An 18,555-nucleotide genomic window follows, 5' to 3' on the forward strand; every position below is an offset into this window, starting at 1 on the left:
GGTGCTGCAGACAGAGCCAGTAAGGAAACCTGTTTGTTTCAGATTATATTGTTTTTCCAGGTACTAAATTAAAAGCAATGGCAGAGAAAGATCTCTCCACAATGCTGATATCTCACAATGACATGTTTGTTATTTTTAAAGAGGTTTTCCTGGACCTATAGTTATGTCTGAATCTGTCATTATACTCAGGATCAGCCTCAGGTAAAGTGTAGCTCTAGGTAATGCTGTGTGCATTACAGACAGAAGCTCCTAACTGAGTGTCTTAAACACTGCACAAAATAATCTATTCTCCATGCAGGGTTCCAGCAGTATCCATTACAGCACTGCTTCACACACCTTGTAGGGTAAAAGGCACTACAAGTTCTGGTATAATCTATTAATTATTGTTTTCAAGGCTGAATCTTCACAGACAAAATACACTTCCTACTGTATTATTCTTGGTAATAGCTTGTAGGTGTCTCAATTATTGATGGTTATAGGTGTGTTATGTGTATTGCTTGAGTTCTCTGCAATGTCACCATTCTGAGACAGAATTGACACAAGCTTTGGGTCGCCTAAGAAGTTTAACAAATCTGCTATGAAACAAATAAATGGTATTATATGTACATAGTACAGCTTTGAAAACCGTACCTTAAAGATGTAATAACTAAGACTTTGCCTAACTTTCTTAACAACCAAAGTCCTTTATTATGTTGATCTTTGTCTGATTTTCAGTTTGTCATAACACTAATGAACTGTAACACAGTAGTTAACTTAATATGTTTGTAGCTTCTGACAATTGTTTCAATGATATTATTATCACGTATAATGTACAATTGCTTCACAATCACAGAAAAGAGAAAGATATGCTTTTTATCTATGAGAATCCTGAGTGAAGGATCTGGTTTCAAAACTGCTTCACTGAGGCCAAATGGAAAGGGACCCTTTCACCTCCTCAATCTCTTTACGTGAAAGCCCAGGACAGCAGCTGCCTGCCTGCTTCGAAAGCAAGGGACCCTGTGACAGGACCGGCAGAGCACAAAGCTGACTTGTTTATCAACAGCTTTTCTTTGAACTCTGAGACCTTTCCTTGAAAGCTCAATTCTAAATGATGCCTCCCGTATGCTGAGTCCCCCTTTCTGTTTTCTTGGAAGAAAGCAGGTTCAACAAGTTACTGCTGGTTACTCTTAAGTGTTTATCCATAATAAAAATTAAGAATGTAATGATCTAATCACACCATCTCACATCAGTAAGAAATTCACTTGAAATCCTTGCTTTTCACTTGAAGGGTCTAAGTAATAGCGTTGAATGTTGAAAAGCACCTACATGTTAGATAGCAAATTATTCCAGATTCATGCAACTTTAGTAAACAACATTACAACCAAAAGCATATTTCAAATGCAAGTGCTTGGAAGAATGCCCCAGGTTGTGTTATATGTATCATATATGTATCCTTCTGTAGGAGTGGTACCAGCAGCAGTCTCTGTATAGATAAAAATAACACAATCTGTGATAAATTTGTATGAATATGTTTTCGTCTCAAAGATTCATTTAATAGAAGGTATTTCAAGATGTATTGAATGTGAGGGTTTTAATGGCAGCCAGTGTAGCAGCCCAGCACTCACCTCTTTTTGTGGCCTCTTGTCTGGTTAGATCAGAAAGATCACTTCAGCGTGCACCTCTCAATCCAGGGGTGTTTCCGATGTGACAGCTCACACGATCTGCTGCAAGACAACATACAACTGTGACAGGTTCTCAGGGACTGTTCACCATATAAGTGTTGGGTCTATTTTGGTCTTTTTTGTTACATTTTCGCATTACAGTTTATAAAGTATTTTTTCTATACGCACCCCAGAAACCTTTTGGGTGAACTTGAATTGAGCTATTGGTTAGTTACAATATGGTTGTTGCATTTGAAATAAACATCACATTTTGCTACTTGTTTAGCTGTAAAGGTGTGTTAACTGTTACAGAGTGGAGGCTGGGCATGAACCAGCGACACTGCACACTGCAAACAAGCTTCTTTATCACTAAACTAAAGAGCCAGGCTAGTCTGCATTCGCAGGAATAGAGCTTTTAACCTCATCTCACTTACAAGGCCCAGAATCTCATCAAGCAGCTTCTTGAAGGATCCCAGGGTGTCAACGTGTTGTATGGAAAATCATTTGTGCTTTTTTGTAAAAAAAAACTGTTTTTAGTAATTGACAGTAACAGAATGTGTGTTATGAGGTAACGTGTCTGTATGTCACACTGGTATTTTTACATGTGTATGCAGTGGACAGTGACATCCTTTTTAAAACTGCTGACACTTTATGGCGGGGGATATAACGTATGTCAATTACTTTTTTCAGTGATCAGAAGATATGCAAAGTCAAATCCACTACTTTTGTTTACCAAATATTAAGTTACTTATATCATAACCATGCCACAATATTACCTGGGCTAACATCTTATTTACAATGCAGTACAGTCAGCATTATCTTTGTGTTTATTACAAGGTTTTGACGGTAAGTATATAGTGCGCTACAACTCGAAGAACCCTTTTGTTAAATCTCAACAAACAGCTTTGCTAAATTAGTATTTTCTCATGTTTGATGCCACATTTAAATAATCTAGTAGTTCCCCTTTTTTCAAGGATAATCTATTAATTATTGACTAATAGATTAATTAATAATCTATTAATTAATCTATTAGTCATTTCAAGGATTTTTGGTGTTTTGAAAACCCTAGCAAGTTATCAAAGTCGAATTTCCATGGCTACCTGTAGTATCTCTCTAAAAAATCCATACCAATCAGATACTGTCCCTTACAGTATTGATGTAGGAATTGCATTTCTAAATATTCTGCATCAGATCACACACAGCTGCACAGGGGGTGGGACCAGTAGCAGCAGGCAGGCAGGCAGGGCAAGAGATGCAAACAACCACAGGAGAAGAACAGACAGACTGGGGGCAGCAGCAACAAAATATCCATTTAACCACAAAAATCTTATTAAAAAACTTTTTATTTTCAGAATGGCATAGGGAAATTCTGCAGTCTAGGGAGAAGGAGCAGAGAAAGTTTTTAATTTATTTCAATACTTATTTTTGCTTTTTTTCACTACTTTAATTAATCACTGGTGTCCGATTCAGATTCATTCAATATTTCATGTACACTTTGGTTTCCCAAAAGGTCAACATGTACATAAATCTCGTCAGTCATGTTCATTGCAATAAATTCCAATATCTACATTTTTAGTGGCGCATGGATAACTACCAGTGATCTGCCCCTTTTTCAAAAGAAGTGCCGACCCATGGTGACCTGTTTTGACCAATCAGGATATAGTATTTATAATACCTGTGACAGGGCTTAGGCCTGCCCTGTAAATAGTATGGTTTGATTTGGGGTTTCTAAATAAAATATGGTTTTGGGTTGGGTTGTAAATAATGATGTGTTTAATTTGTTTAATTGGATGGCAGGGCTGGGTGGTTAGACCTATCTGCTTGCCTAATTAAAAGGAATGTGCAGCAAGTGGCCAGGGGGGATTGAACAACTGACAATCAATTAACTGCTCACCTGAAAAGCCAGTTTCTTTACGGTAGGGATTATTTGATTTAGTTTGTTAGGAAGAAGGTTTCTGGTGCGGGACCTCCTTGAGTAATGGGAGTGGCACACGACCCGAGCTTGGCCACCTTTTATTTCTTAGCTGTTTTTTAACTGTGTTTTGTTTTTCCTTGTTGTTATTCATGTACTGCCAAGTATATATGCTCTGGCCCTAGGGCTACCATTGCTGGTACCCTAGTGGTGGCCACCAACACTGCAACTTTAAATAAATAAAACCTGGACGCCTGAGCGGCGTTTCAAATACAAAACCCTCTGTCTCTCGTTTCTCAGCAGATACCCACACCGTAACAGTACACCCCTGTTAGAGTACACAATTTTACACAACCTATATAATGAACGAATGTGCATCCAGGAGAAAATGTAACTATTCTTTGAGCTGCAATCACTTTAACTTGGTTTAGTTGACTGTTTATAGTTATGTATGATGCAGTGCAGTGTGGACAACAACAGAAAACTGTCAATGTACCCTTATTGGTGAAATCTATGCATATTAAAGAGGACATCGGTCGCTTCTGGAATATTTTTTCTAAAGTCCCTGAGAAGTTAATCATTATTTCTGCATGCCCTTACTGTGAAATCTAATTGATTATTGTCTACACTCCTACATGAATCTAAATGATGTAAACCCACGCTGGTGCTTTACAGCAGCTGGGTAAATACTGTACTATCTTCCAATTCTCAGCTCAGCTGTACCAAGTGCAGCGTACACAGCTTGGGGAAAACAAATTACAACATTTTTTCAAGCTCTCTTAATCATGCTTCTTATGCTTATTAAAACATACAGTTTCTCCAGATGAATACTTTCAGAGAATGTTGGTGGTTTGTTATCAGTGATTGCTGACAAACTACTGGGTTATGCCTGGGTCTTCGAAGTGTTTCCGAAGCACTGGGTGCAGCCTCTTGTGTAGATATGCACTGGTATCAGTGGCTTTTGTTTGGGGTGTTGTTTTTTAAAGCGGAGGAGGTCATGTGTAATTCCCCTGTTGAAAATCTTGTCACATATGGTTACAGGTGTACAATTACCCACCATGGTGGGGGCAACTAAATTCACAACTAGAGAATAAAAAAAAAAACATAATGCTGTGCTGCACACTATAGATGTGGTTTAACAGAGCAATTAAGACTTTTGTGTGATTCACTGGGAAAATATGAAAAGAAAAACACTCATTATCTTATCTTAGCAAGATACAAGTCAGAGCATAGATGTACAAATAGCAAATAAGCAGCTTCATACTGTATGTGGCAGTGATCATTTTATATTTTCTTGATTTTACTTGGCAAATTTTATACAGTCGGCGCCACCTAATCAGAATACTGATAATCGGGATTTCTACTTAAAAGGGATACAACTCTGGGAGACGATTCTTCCCAATGGTTTAATTGGGACATCACTTTGTTTAATTGCGATACAGTATTTTCAAATGATGAACAGAGATCGCTTTTCAGAGCAAGACATGCCACGTAGCACAGTGCAGTGAGTACGTGATTACATTGTGACTTGTGTAAATTGCATAAACCACATTAAACTCTTGAAGGACCTGGAGTCTCCTGTAGTTTCTCAGGCTGCTGTTCCAAAGAAAATTGCCATGTCAACATTGTAGCTGCCTCGTCTTGTGATAAGATGTGATTTAATTATTTTTCATTTCATGAACAAATAAAAAACAGCAATTAATCTTGTTTAGGAATAAAAAAAACAATTGACTCATATTTTAAATTATGTATTTAACATTTAATTATAATGTGATGTGATTCATTGTTTTTTCATTAAGAAACAGAAAAGTGTGACTAAGGTTGTCTCAACTGCCTTTCGTTTAATTAGGACAGCCGCTTATTCAGGATTCTTCTCCCGAGGAGTCCCGATAAGGTGGCGCTGACTGTACTGGCAAATCACTGTTCGGAAATCAAACTGTGCAAACTATTATTTAGATTTGCAGATCCCCTGAAGGTGCTTTGCATTTAACAAGGTAAAACAAGGTACAAGTTAGTAGAGTATCATTATTAAATGAAGAATTTCAGATTATTATACACTGCCGCTTTATTAGAACCTGTTCCTAATATCAAGTTGGGTCACGGTTTGCCCGGATCACAGCCTTGACACGACTTGGCATTGACTCCACAAGGTGCTAGAAGGTGTCTGGTGGGATGTTAATAGATTACTATTATTATTTCACACAATCGGTGCAGTGAGGTAAACAGAAGATCGTGATGAGAAATGCATTATTCAAATTCATCCCAAGCATGCTCAATTGGATTGAGATCCAGGGATAGAGGTGGAAGATTCCTCAAACCAGGTGTCGACAATTCTGGCACGGTGGATGGGTGCATTGTCATCTTGAAAGTAGCCATCCCCATCAGTATATACATGCAGCATTGTTGGGTGGCACTGATTTGCAACAATGCTTAAGTAAACTATGGCATTCATTTGACCTTCCAGTGTCATACTCCAAGTATACAGGATCGTACGGAACAAGAACGCCAAGGAACTGAAAATGTACTTATAGAGGCTCTCACACTGAAGAAGATATCACCTGTGTGAGCTATAGCATTGCAGAGTTAATTTGCAAGAGCAGTAAACTCTTGCAAATTAAAACCAAGCATTGTCTAGGACAACTGGAAGCTGCTAGAGACTGGAAAATGCTGGGCGATGGCCAACGGCTTATTTTTCCACCTGAGATTGCGTATGAGAGGAAGAAACTTTGGTACGCTCAACTAGCTGCTAAAGCAGAATAGCGAGGATGGAGAGTTCGGATTTACCCAGTGGAGGTGGGTTGTCGAGGATTTGTGACACAGTCTACAACCCGATTTCTCAGAGACGTCGGATTCAGTGGTCAAGAGTTGCGCTGCATAGTGAAGAACTTATCTGAAGCAGCAGAGAGAAGCAGTGACTGGCTGTGGTTGAGATGGAAAGATTCTGGTTGGGGATTTCAAGCACAATAGAAAGAAAGCAATGTTGGTGCACAGGTAACTCAGCTGGGCTGAGCTGAGAGGGGGACAGAGGGGGGTGATTCTGGGACGCCAGAGTCACTGTTGAGCCCTCTTGAGGTGTCGTGGGCTAGTCGGCGAAACGCCAAGGGTGGAAGGTGCCCACTTGAAAACCCCATAGATGTACCCTACTCAGCTCAATCTAGATGGTTGTCATGCTGAGGCGCTGGGGAGCCAGCATAGCAGCCGTTGTGTGTGCTGATGCACCAGAGAGGCAAAGTAAACTGATCCATGGAGCCAGCATTACACTTTAGCCATAAACACCAGGCAGAAGGATATCTACATCATCAGATGGAAGGAAACGCAAATGGATGGAAACGCAGATGGATCATACTAGTTTACTGTAAAGCTACGTCTTAGTTGGTGCTTATCTTGGCGAGAGCCGAGTCTCAAATCAGCATGAAGTTTTAACATCTACTCTCATGTAATGGAAATCATTTGACACCGGCGATTTTGTAAAAGAATGCCTAATACTGGCTGCTGAAAATGTGAGCCCAGCAAAAAAAGATCTGTTCTCCATCATCATCCTTTCTGGAAACACAATTACTCATTGTAGTGAAGATGTGCCAGGAGATTATCTGAGCAGGTGTGTAAAAAGGTAATAGTAATACAAAAAAAGTATATTTATGTGGTTACTAAAGTGCTAGATGAAGGCACGGACATGAACGGATACACCAACTTTGATTTTCTGAAGGGGTGACACAAGAATTGGCTAGCATGCAGAGCCTTAACAGGGTTAATACAAAGAGGACTGATTTGTTTGAGTGCGTTGCAAGGGTAATAGGTGAATGTGGACTAGCATGGGAGAAAATGACTGGAACTGCACCAGTAATGGTTGGCTGCAGGAATGTACAGCAAGCCAAATTATCATTTAGAAATATCTCAAATTAATTTATAGATATCTCAAATTAATTTATAGATATCTCTAAATATTTGACGATATCTTAAAATATTTGTAGATATCTCTAAATAGTTTAAATATATCTAAAATACATTTAGAGATATCTGAAAATGATTTCCAGATAACTTTAAATGGGGCTTTAAATGAGATCTCAAATGTTTTTCAGATATCTTTTAAACATATCTAAAATTCAAGTTAAGATATCTCGAAATGACTTCCTGTCTATTTCAAGATATCTAAGTAAATGTTAAGATATCTGGAAATTAATTCCTGTTCATTTAGATATATTATTTATTAATTTTAAGATATCTGAAAATAACTTCCTGTTCACTTAGAGATACAGTGGAACAGAAAATCCCTGTGATATAACGTACAACCAGTAACGCTGAGTCTGCATGATGGTTCCCGTGTCCGATTACGTCACACCCAACCATTTCTTTTTATTCTTTTTAGCTCCCTGTAACTTGTCTACAATGTTTTTTAACCTGTACAGTGCTGTTGGCCAATCATAAGCTTTATTCTCACTGTGGGGTTTTTTGTTTTTGTTTTTTTTTGCCAAGTGAGCTAAACACTCGCAAGCAATGTTTGATTGACAGACGATAATGAATGTGACGTGTTCGGTATCACTTCGGAAAGAAAAGCATTTATTTGTACTCACTAAAATTGATTGAGAATGGTGAAACAAACACCTTTATGTAATTTATTTAAAAGACCACAGAGCAAAGACCAGCATACAAACACGAAATAAAAAAATGACAATTCAGAACTGAATGAATCACCAGCATTATTATCAACCCCAGAGGCTTCTGAAAACAATACAACTGCCTTACATCGTCAGGCCCGTCTGGAGAAGGGAATTATAAAGCGTCCTTCTGATTTAACCCTTTTTTTCTTTTGCATTTTTAAAGTGCTTTTTATACAGAAGTATCTCAAAGCACTGTATAGTACATAGTACAAATCTACCACAGTCATACCATATAGATGAACCATCTACACAGGCAAAACTGCAGATCTTCCCTACAACCGTAACTGGTGGTAAATTTGTCTCGCACTGGTATGTGAGGTTTCACTGGCTGGAATACAGTACAGCCAGAAATGTAGTGTTTTGCAAAATATGCAGACATTTTTCTGATACTCGCACTTAAGATAGGTTCACTCAGACTGGTTTTAGTGACTGGAAACATTTGAATCGGAGCTGTTCAAAACATGAGATAAGCAAGGCACACTCGTTGGCATGACTTTCGGATGAGACGTAAAACAGAGGTCCTATTGTAAGTTACTCTGCAGCAGCAGTTGTGATACATAGATCACCCCCTAGTCTCTGTAAGTCGCTTTGGATAAAAATGTCTCCTAAATAATTATTATTAATAATAATAATAATAATAATAATAATAATAATAATAATAATAATAATAATATAATAATAACTATTGAAATCTGATGATTACAAATAAAGTCAGTTCACTGATGGTCATGGACATAGTTTAAATCAGTTAAATCGAAATGCCATGAATACTTTTTTAATTGACAAAAACCATGAACACATTAAGGTCGTGCTTGACATTGTGATATTCTGCGCAAAGCAACAGATTCCTTTGCATGTACACAGAGAGCGCCATGAAGCTCTAAATAAAGGGATTGTTTTGGAGCTATTTAAACTTCTATGTAAATATGACTATGAGATACAAAGACGTCTCGAGAAATGCTCAAAGAATGCAGCCATGATGAGCCCAGATATTCAGAATGATCTTCCAGAAGCAGCAGCATCTTTACTGCTATGCAGAATCAAACATGAATTACATGAAGCTGCAAACACATACTATGCAATTCTTGGTGATGAATGCAAAGATCTTTCAAAGCGAGAGCTTGTTGAAGTGTGCATCAGATACATCCACGAAGGAGTAATAAAAGAATGAATAGTTGGGCTTATTGATACAGCTGACATTATGGCAAATGCAGTTTCTGAAGAAATGATTAATGTGTGCTTGAACTGGATCCCGAATTATGTGTCGGCTTCAGCTTTGATGGAGCATCTGGAATATCTGGAAATAAAGGAGGGGTTCATGACATTTTGAATCGCAAATTTGTTGTGCAGTTTATGCACACGCAATTCTCATCGCCTTAACCTGGCTCTGCTTACTCATCATGAAAATATGCTTTAAGGTTTTTTTTTTAGATTTTTTTTGTGAAAATGCTTGTGACTTTAAACAGATCGTTTAGAACTGGGCTTCCCAACACTGGTCCTGGATACCCATGTCTGCTGGTTTTCATTCGAACTGAGCTCTCAATTACTTAACTAGACCCTTAATTGAACTCATTATTTTGGTTAATTACTCCTTTTTAATTGTTCTCAGCTTCTAAAAGGTTGCATAGTTCAAGTTACTTATAAAACATTATAGCTAACTTGAAAGCTGAAACTGTTTAAGAGCTGAAAACAAGCAAAAAGTTTTTTTTAAAAAATAGCTTTCGGGCCTTGCATTCCTGGTTGACATCATCACTCTCCTTAACAGTTTGACTCTACAGTTGCAAGGAAAAGAGTAACTCATCTATCAGTTATACAACAGTGTTAAGGACTTTTAACAGATACCACAGCTACTAGAATGCCAATTAAACAGAGTTGGGCACGTTACTGAAAAAAAAAAAAAAAAAAAAAAAGTATTTCTAGTTATTCGTTTCTTCAGAAAATGGCAATATAATGTCCTTATTTAGAAAAAAAAAAAAAAACGTAGCGCGTTACATTACTAATTATGTTTCTTTCTCTTGTTTTGTTCTGCAAAACAACTGTTGTGACTATTCTGTTTACTTTTCAACTATGTCTTAGGCTTATAACGATAACGATAATAATCAAATTATTTATCGATTGAGACCCCACAATAACAAATCGATATTTTAATAAAATCGAATATTCCATGAAATTAAAAATGTGTCTCATTTACTGTCAAGAACGTAATATGTACTGTAGCTTCTAAAAGTTACTGAGAATATGCGTCTGTGAACAAATACAGGATGATGATGCAGAGATCAGAGTAACCTGCTTTTTTTTAAATTTTAGACATATTATCTTGTTTTAAATCAGTCCCAACTGTAGCCGTCTGTCTTGAGCGATGTTGTCTCGAGCCGCTGCTTCTTTTTATCATTTCGTTTTGAAGCAATGCACTATATCTGCAACCTTTTTTGTTTTTGATTGCTGTCTGTCTAAGCGCTGGATCGAAGCTCGATGTATGTGATCCAATGAAACACTGTAGGTTGTACTAAATAGTTTGCCACCAGTAGGATGCAAAATTATTGTACACAGTCCGCTGCAGTAATTACTGTAGTTTTTTTTTTTTTTTTTTGGATAAGCAAAATGTTCGCTCTCTTACAATATCAGTTGAGCTCTCCTAGGATACTGAACCCACCGCGGACGCCCATCTACCAATCAGTGAGGAGAGCCCGAGTGGTTATTGGCTGCTGTTAAGGGCCAATCAATAAATCTTGTCCTGTTTTCTTTTTTAAATTGAAACAAGTTTATAATCACATCAGGAATCTGGACCAATACACGTAACTCAATTAGATTTAGTGCAGGGTGAAAGTACACAAAACAGACAGTTCCTGTTGCAGGGAATGGTAGGCTACGTTCAATGTACCGTTAATGCATATTTAAGTAGCTATACAAAGTCATGTAAAGTTCTGATTAAAACATGACAGCAAAAAGTGAAATGCATCTCTGCAGCCACGGCACACCGGAGGGTACTGCAGCTTCCGCTAGGAGAAGCTGGGCTATATAATTCATAAGTTGCAACCAACAGCACAAAACAAAAAATAGAGATTTCATTATTTCCATGTGAATAGGCCTCCTTTGGACGGTGGGGTTGATATATATTTCTTTTTTCTTAATGTAGTTATGTTTACACTGGAAATTTGTCAGATTTTACATAGGGTTAAAAAAGAAATTACCACTAATGTAGGTGTACAACAGAGAAAAGGTAACTTGCGGAAACTAATTAATATTATTACTCCCATTAAAAAATCGAACTTGTTATATACCTCGTTATTGACAAAAGTAATATTATTACAGTAACGGGTTACTTAAATAGCGAGTCACCCCATTTCACAGCTAGCAACTTCATGCGATTTTCAAGCTTTAAAGACGTTAACAGTACAGACAACACTGCAAATGAACAAGCAGTTGAGTACGCTGCATTCATCAAAGATCTATTGCAGGAATTCCAAAGTCGTTTCGCAGATTTTGGTGCCAGCAAAATGTATTTTTAGACCCATTTTCTTTCAAGGTGGACGATGCACCAGATGTTTGAAAGAAAAATATAGCACTGTTCCACTTCTTCAAATACGTAGATTCTGACAAATTCCCAGAAATAAGAAAACTTTCTCAGAGGATGCTTCCCCTTTTTGGAAGCACATATATTGTATATAAACGTTTGGCTTGATGAAACTCAACAAGAACAGACTCAGACAACTCTTCAGTGATTCCGGCTTGCAGGATACCTTGTGGTTGTCATAAGCCAACTGCATCCATATGTGGAGAAAATCATGAGATCTAAGGAGGCGTTCCATGCACCCCATTGACTGGTGTCTATCAGTCTCAACACTGTAAATAAGTTACAGTTTCACCTTATTTTTTCCTTTTGTAAAAGTACTAAAATGTACTGTAAATGATAAACAGCATTGTAAGAAAATATATAGCTGCACATAAGGTGCCTTAAATGAGAACAAATTGTTTTTATCTGTTTATTATGTATTTAAATATCTTGCAAAATTTGTATTGAAGCAAACGCATAGTGCAGTAAAGATATACAGTAGCTTTAAACCTGCAAATTAAATGAATTTAGTTTTAAGCCTGGTGGTTTTACATTGGTACAGTATGGGTCAGTTTTAAACCTGGTGCATTTACAATGGTAAAGTATGGGTAAGGCAGTGAAGGTTTTGGCCCACTGGCTTAAGTCCAGAAATGTTAATGACCCGCCACGCGTGAAAGCAGCACTTTGGTCGGCCAAGGCATCCTCTGCTCACCACGCACCAGCGACCCCTGTAGACTGGCCAGGTGCCTGTGGGCTTGCCTGTAAGCTAACCACGTTGTCCTCCGATGTTGTAGCTCTGAGTTGGCTGCATGGCGGGTCTGCAGAGTGAAAAGAAGCGGTCGACTGAGGGCACACGTTTCAGAGGACAGCGTGTGTTCGTCTCCCGAGTCAGCATGGGGGTGGTAGCGGTGAGCTGAGTCAAAATACTATTACTAAAAATACTATACAATTATTACAAATTGGGAGAAAAACGTGGTCAAATCAATTGCCGACTACTAATTTTAAAATAAATAAATGAATAAATAAATAAACTGTTCCTCGCTTACAGTTGTATGAACAACTTATATTCGTAAACCTACAGACTCAGCTGTGACAGCTGATAGTTCAAACTCCTGGCACCTGGTCATTTCAATAATATACCCAAACAAGAGAAGTTATAAAACCCAGGAGTGGGTGCAGGGCTTGTGCAAGTTTCAAGCCCTTATATAACAAAATAACAACAAAGTTATTCTATTAAACTTTATTGAAATGTATATGAATTTGCAGTTTGTGAAGTTTTACAGAAAATATATCCCTATCACTAGAAATATTCATCATAAATTGGGAGGTCAAAACATTCAAAATTCAAATAATTTTGTGAACTTTTGAGCTTTGGAATTAAATTCAACATTACTCTGAAACGGAAAGAATGATGCTATACACCCCATTCAGTTGACTATTGATTCCATCTGCACTGAGGAAAACTATACTCTTAAATTACTTGTACCAGGAAACTGCATCTGGGGAGGAATTAATTAAGATACTAACTGTTAATAAGAAAAGAAAACTTGCAGCTTGATTTAACAACCCCCCCCTTTGCCCCTCTGGCGTCACTGTAGATATGCAGCCACAATTGTCCTACAGTTTCTTATTCATTAGATCACTTTGCAGAAGTACAAAGGACTTGCCTTGGTGGATTACTCAGAGATTTAAAGTACATTGTGCTTCTTTCACACAGCAGGTCTGACTGTGTTTTATGGAATGTGCAACTTATTGACACTTCTTTTTTCATGCAGATTGTTTAATATAGGACAGAAAATAAGTCCATTGTATCATTAGACAATGTTTGTGGCCAAATAAATAATAGGGTTGAATTATCCATCTTCCAAAGACATTAAAAAAGACTTCTACTCAAAGTTTATCATTGAATTAATTGTGTTTCTTTCAGTATTTCTAGGTTTGAAATAATGTAAGTGCTTGAACCAAGTGAATGCCTGCCGTATGCTGCTTTGTCTTTTTGCTCTGTACACCTCCCAATACTGTGTGCTCTCCCAATAAAGTATTTGGAACCCGTACTATGTTGACAATTAATATACAAGCCTTATTACATCAGATTAGTGAACATAATCTCCAGTCAATTTCAGTTACAATATGATAGGAAAGCTACAACTTTGCAAGAGGCATGTTTGTAGAGGTGAACAATTAACAGTGCGATTCAAGCTATTTCCTTTACATTGTATCGTAATGGAGATACAGCACAACATAGCTGATTGTAGTTTACCGAAGGGTACAATCACCTGTATGAATACATACTCTTCCTATTGTATCTCATTAAGGAGGTCAATTGCGGATGCAAAATTAAAATTGCATTGGGGCCTATGTAAGCTTAAGAGCAATGCAACACGCACAAATAATGATCTGCAATTATGATAAGGAGGGTCTCTACGAGTGCACCAGTCTATTTAGCGGACGCATTTGCAAAGCAAAAAAATAACACGTCACAGAAAAAAAAACGTTTTCTGAAAAGGAACTGAGAGTCCTTATGGTTGATGATTGATGTCCCTCAGCATGAAACTGAGTTGTTTGGAAAAGTCTCAGCCAATATCAGTTATGCGAGTATCTTTAGGAAATGATATGTATTGGTCTGTCCTTTTCAGCAGGACATCCAGAAATATGCCTAGCACTCAGGAAAAGACATTCCAATTGTGGTCTAAAAGGAACCACAGGCTAAGTAGTACAGAGAACACAGCACTTTCACAAGTGCAGGGATAGCAATCCCTAGATTGATGCTGGGGTCTAACTCATCCCTCAGTTCAGCTATTAGGTCTAGGATGATCTGCGGAGTGAGACGATAATGCTTTAGCACCTCATACTCTAGCATCCCAAACAGAGTGACTGGGATTAAATATGCAGGGTCTTCTTGCCCTTCTCCCCTGAACGTGTTCCTGCCTCTCCTGAACAAGAGCCAAGTGTCGCCGCATCAGGAGGTGTACCACACAGTACCATCCTGAAGCCACTAACAGGTCTCTGTAGGTGTGTGCTTTTATACAGCTCTTAGTTACTCGCTTCTACAATAGTTTGCACCTTGTAAGAATAGCTGTAAAGTTTTTGGAGGCAAAATCCTTGCATCACATTATAATGTTAGCACCTCCTTAGTTTCCAGATCCTGCCCAATTCCATCCTCTTTTCTTCATGCATTTCAATAAAATTGTAATGGATTAATGATGGCAAAGTGCAAATGTGATAGCGGGTGCAGAATGCCGGATGAACACCATTCTTTACATGTGCATTTTTAGTGACTGGTAAAATCAGACTTTACGGCTACTAAACATGATTTACGGCAGCATTATGGGGGTTTTGCACCCGCAAATCACTTTGTGTGTGTCCTTACATCACCCATAATTTGATATTATTATTCATCAAGACCATCACAAGACTCCTTCCGTATCCAGGACTGCACAAATTATTTCACAAGGAACAGTCTAAATTAATTACTTTTTACTGTAGGTCATTTTGGAGAATATTATTTTGGATTTAGAGGCAGCTGATTCTGTATTGAATGTATAATTGGTGAGTTTACACTGTTTGGTTATTTATTTTACATTTAATAAAAGCATTCTTCCATATATTTGTAGTGTATATTTGTAAATTTTACTTAGCCAAGACAAAAATAGATGGATAAGGTATTTTGCGAAGTCTTCAAAACTGCTAACCAAGTACCTATTACCAGCTCTCTGTAGTTTTTAACATTTGACCTTTGCACGGATGCATATTTTACTTGATGATTTTATTATAGAATATATTTTAACCAATCGAACCAATCTACAAGACCTGAAGAATAATACCGTCTGTGTGGAAAAAAAAAAAACAGCAATGTGGAGAAGAATAAATGTTGTTTTATTGCATTTTTAACAATGGACAGGGAAAACACAACAAAAGACTTTTGTTGATCTGAAAAAAATAAATCACAACGATATCGTGCAAGGAGGAACGTGTGAGGAGAGTACTAGATAAGATCATTGTTCAAGCACTGTAAAAACAAACCAGCCTTAATCATTTTACTCTCAATTAGTCCCCCAATTATTTTAGTCTATATTTTCTTCCAATTTAGAATGTCTAATTAAGTTTCCTCACTGGCCCAATTCCCCACAACACTCAGGCGAACTGAGGGTCAGGTCAGTGGATGTCCTCAATGTCCCACGACCACACCAATTGCTTCTTACACCCAAGAACTGGAGAGCGGATGTCAACAAGCTACCGGCCTCTGGAGAACAAAGTCCAGCTCTGCAGGTGTCTGCTTGAGCTCACCAGGCGCCTGTCCAGTAATGGCATGTGTGACACATGACTGTCGTTTATGATTGGATTATTCAACCTGGATTATATGAAGCTCTACCTCCTCATAAACCACTGCCTTGGACCCTGTTTATGAAATAGATTTCAATTCCTAATAGCTGTTTGTATTGGACAATCAAATGTACCTACTGCACTGTAAAATTGACAGTATGTGATACATTAGAAAATCCTACTATAGAGCTTTGCACTGCCAGATCTCTCCCCAAACGTAGTGATTATTAACTCCTAAGGTTAGTGTTTTCAGACCTGCATCTAACCCGCGGGTAAGCAGCTCCACCACCTCTGAGCCAAACTGCAGGAGGTCAGTGAGCCAATATACCTGTATTGAGGTGCCAGGACTAAATCGGCCCTCAATCACACCTACAGTACTCATTATCAGGGACCAATCAATGATTGATTGCAATCAGTAACAGGTGGAAGTGACCATATGGCCACAATATCTACAAATGGGTTAAATGTTTCAGAACCCCCTGCAGTGTTTACAAGAAACACATTACTTTATCTTTGCTGTGTCCCGTGCCGTGTTGTCCATATCACAGTAATACATTTTTAGACATTTTTTTTTTTTTTTATCATTGGTAAACCAACTAGGGATTTGTTTCAGTTTTTTCCCACTAGGGAACATTTTCCAGGAGAAAGAATTTTCATCGCAGTGTATCCAGATCATGCTCCCTCCTGCAACAATGCTGGTGCTCTGATTGAAGTGAGTGGCATATTGTAGGGACAGAAAAACAACATTACGGCAGGAGGGAGGGATAGATACACTGTGACAAGAAAACGTCTTTGTCCTGGCAAATGTCCCAGTTACAGTTGGGAAATGTATTCATAATACTGTTTAGACTTATGATCTGGGGATATAAAAAGGGATGTCATTCAGTCATGTGATTAATGTTGGACGAGAATCACATTTTCAATTATCGACAATCAGCTAAACATTATCCTGTTAATCACAATTATCTTAAATCCTGTTTTTGCGAATTGTAACTTTCTCTGTAGTAAGTAGCTCTTTCTCTCGCACACTGCCTTTCACGTCCTGGCTTTTTAAATATAGCTACATTTAAAAAGTGTGCGAGGCCCTAAGTGCAGGGTCCAGAACATCAAACAAATGCTACAGTAACAACAGTTTGAAGTTTGTATATAGGTGCACCATGTAATAATATGCACCTACATATACTAACGTTAAGATACGGTAAATCATATTAATGATATTAAAATGTTAATGAATACTTGTTTCAGTTTGTTTGTTTATATATTTCACAACTTCAAAACTTTAGAATTCCAGTCTACTTCAAACATATCACATATTCACTTTTTTCTAAAATGACCACGCAACAGTAGGCCTATTGAAAAAATACTCTAATGTCTGACTATGGGTTCTGACAGGTCGGCGGTGAGAATAACCAGGCAGAAATAAATACATAAATAAATAATAACAACAAAAAAAAACCCTCTTTGACACTCTGTGCAATGCCACTTTTCACCCTCCCGTCCCCCCTTCAATTAGTTTTTAGTGTTTTGTGTTATAGTAATTTTTAACAAAATGTGCATACCCCCTCATATCTAATCACACTCATTTGTAATGTTTTGTAAAAAGGAAATTCTGCCACATCTCTCTCATCCATGGCAAGACTCCTAGCAGCCTGTAATATTATCTTAATTTTTTCTTACAAGTAAAATAACACATAAACAAGCATGTACTTATAAATAGGGTATTTTAGATGTTTTAAGATGTATTATTATTATTATTATTATTATTATATTATTATTATTATTATTATTATTATTCAGAAATTATTATTTTACTGGGTACAGAAATAAATAATATTCGTCAGAAATAAAATACTTGGTACAAATAAAAATGTTAATTTTTAGATTAATTGATACTATTTGAATTTTGTACAGATAACTGAGGTATGTACATTACAACGACCACGATGGTACCCATGGGCTCGAGATCTTAGCATCGTAGTATCGTGGACTGCATGCATGTACATTTCTTGTGTAAGTCAGTCTCGCTGTGACATTAGAGTCTCGACAGGTCAACTCCGTCCCGGGGATTTTCCCCCTAAAAGGTTTATATATATATATATATATATATATATATATATATATATATATATATATATATATATATATATATTTTGACCACTTTTTTAAACTTTTAAATTGTATTCCCTGCCTCAAGATGGCTTCCCATGTACCCGTATGAACCTCTCAGAAATGCAATTTAAAAGTTTAAAAAAGTGGTCAACATGTAAAAACAAAAAAATTAAAACAATACACACACCTTACATAAACAGTAGCAACACATTGGAACATTTAACACAATAAAATAAAAATGTCCTTATGTACCCTTTAAGCTATTCATTTATTCATTGTCGTGGCTTACTGTGACCTCTCTCTCTCTATCTCGCTCTCTCTCTCTCAATTCAATTCAAATGTGCTTTAATTGCATGACTA

This window comes from Polyodon spathula, chromosome 17 (assembly GCF_017654505.1).
Source record: "Polyodon spathula isolate WHYD16114869_AA chromosome 17, ASM1765450v1, whole genome shotgun sequence".
Lineage (NCBI taxonomy): Eukaryota > Metazoa > Chordata > Actinopteri > Acipenseriformes > Polyodontidae > Polyodon > Polyodon spathula.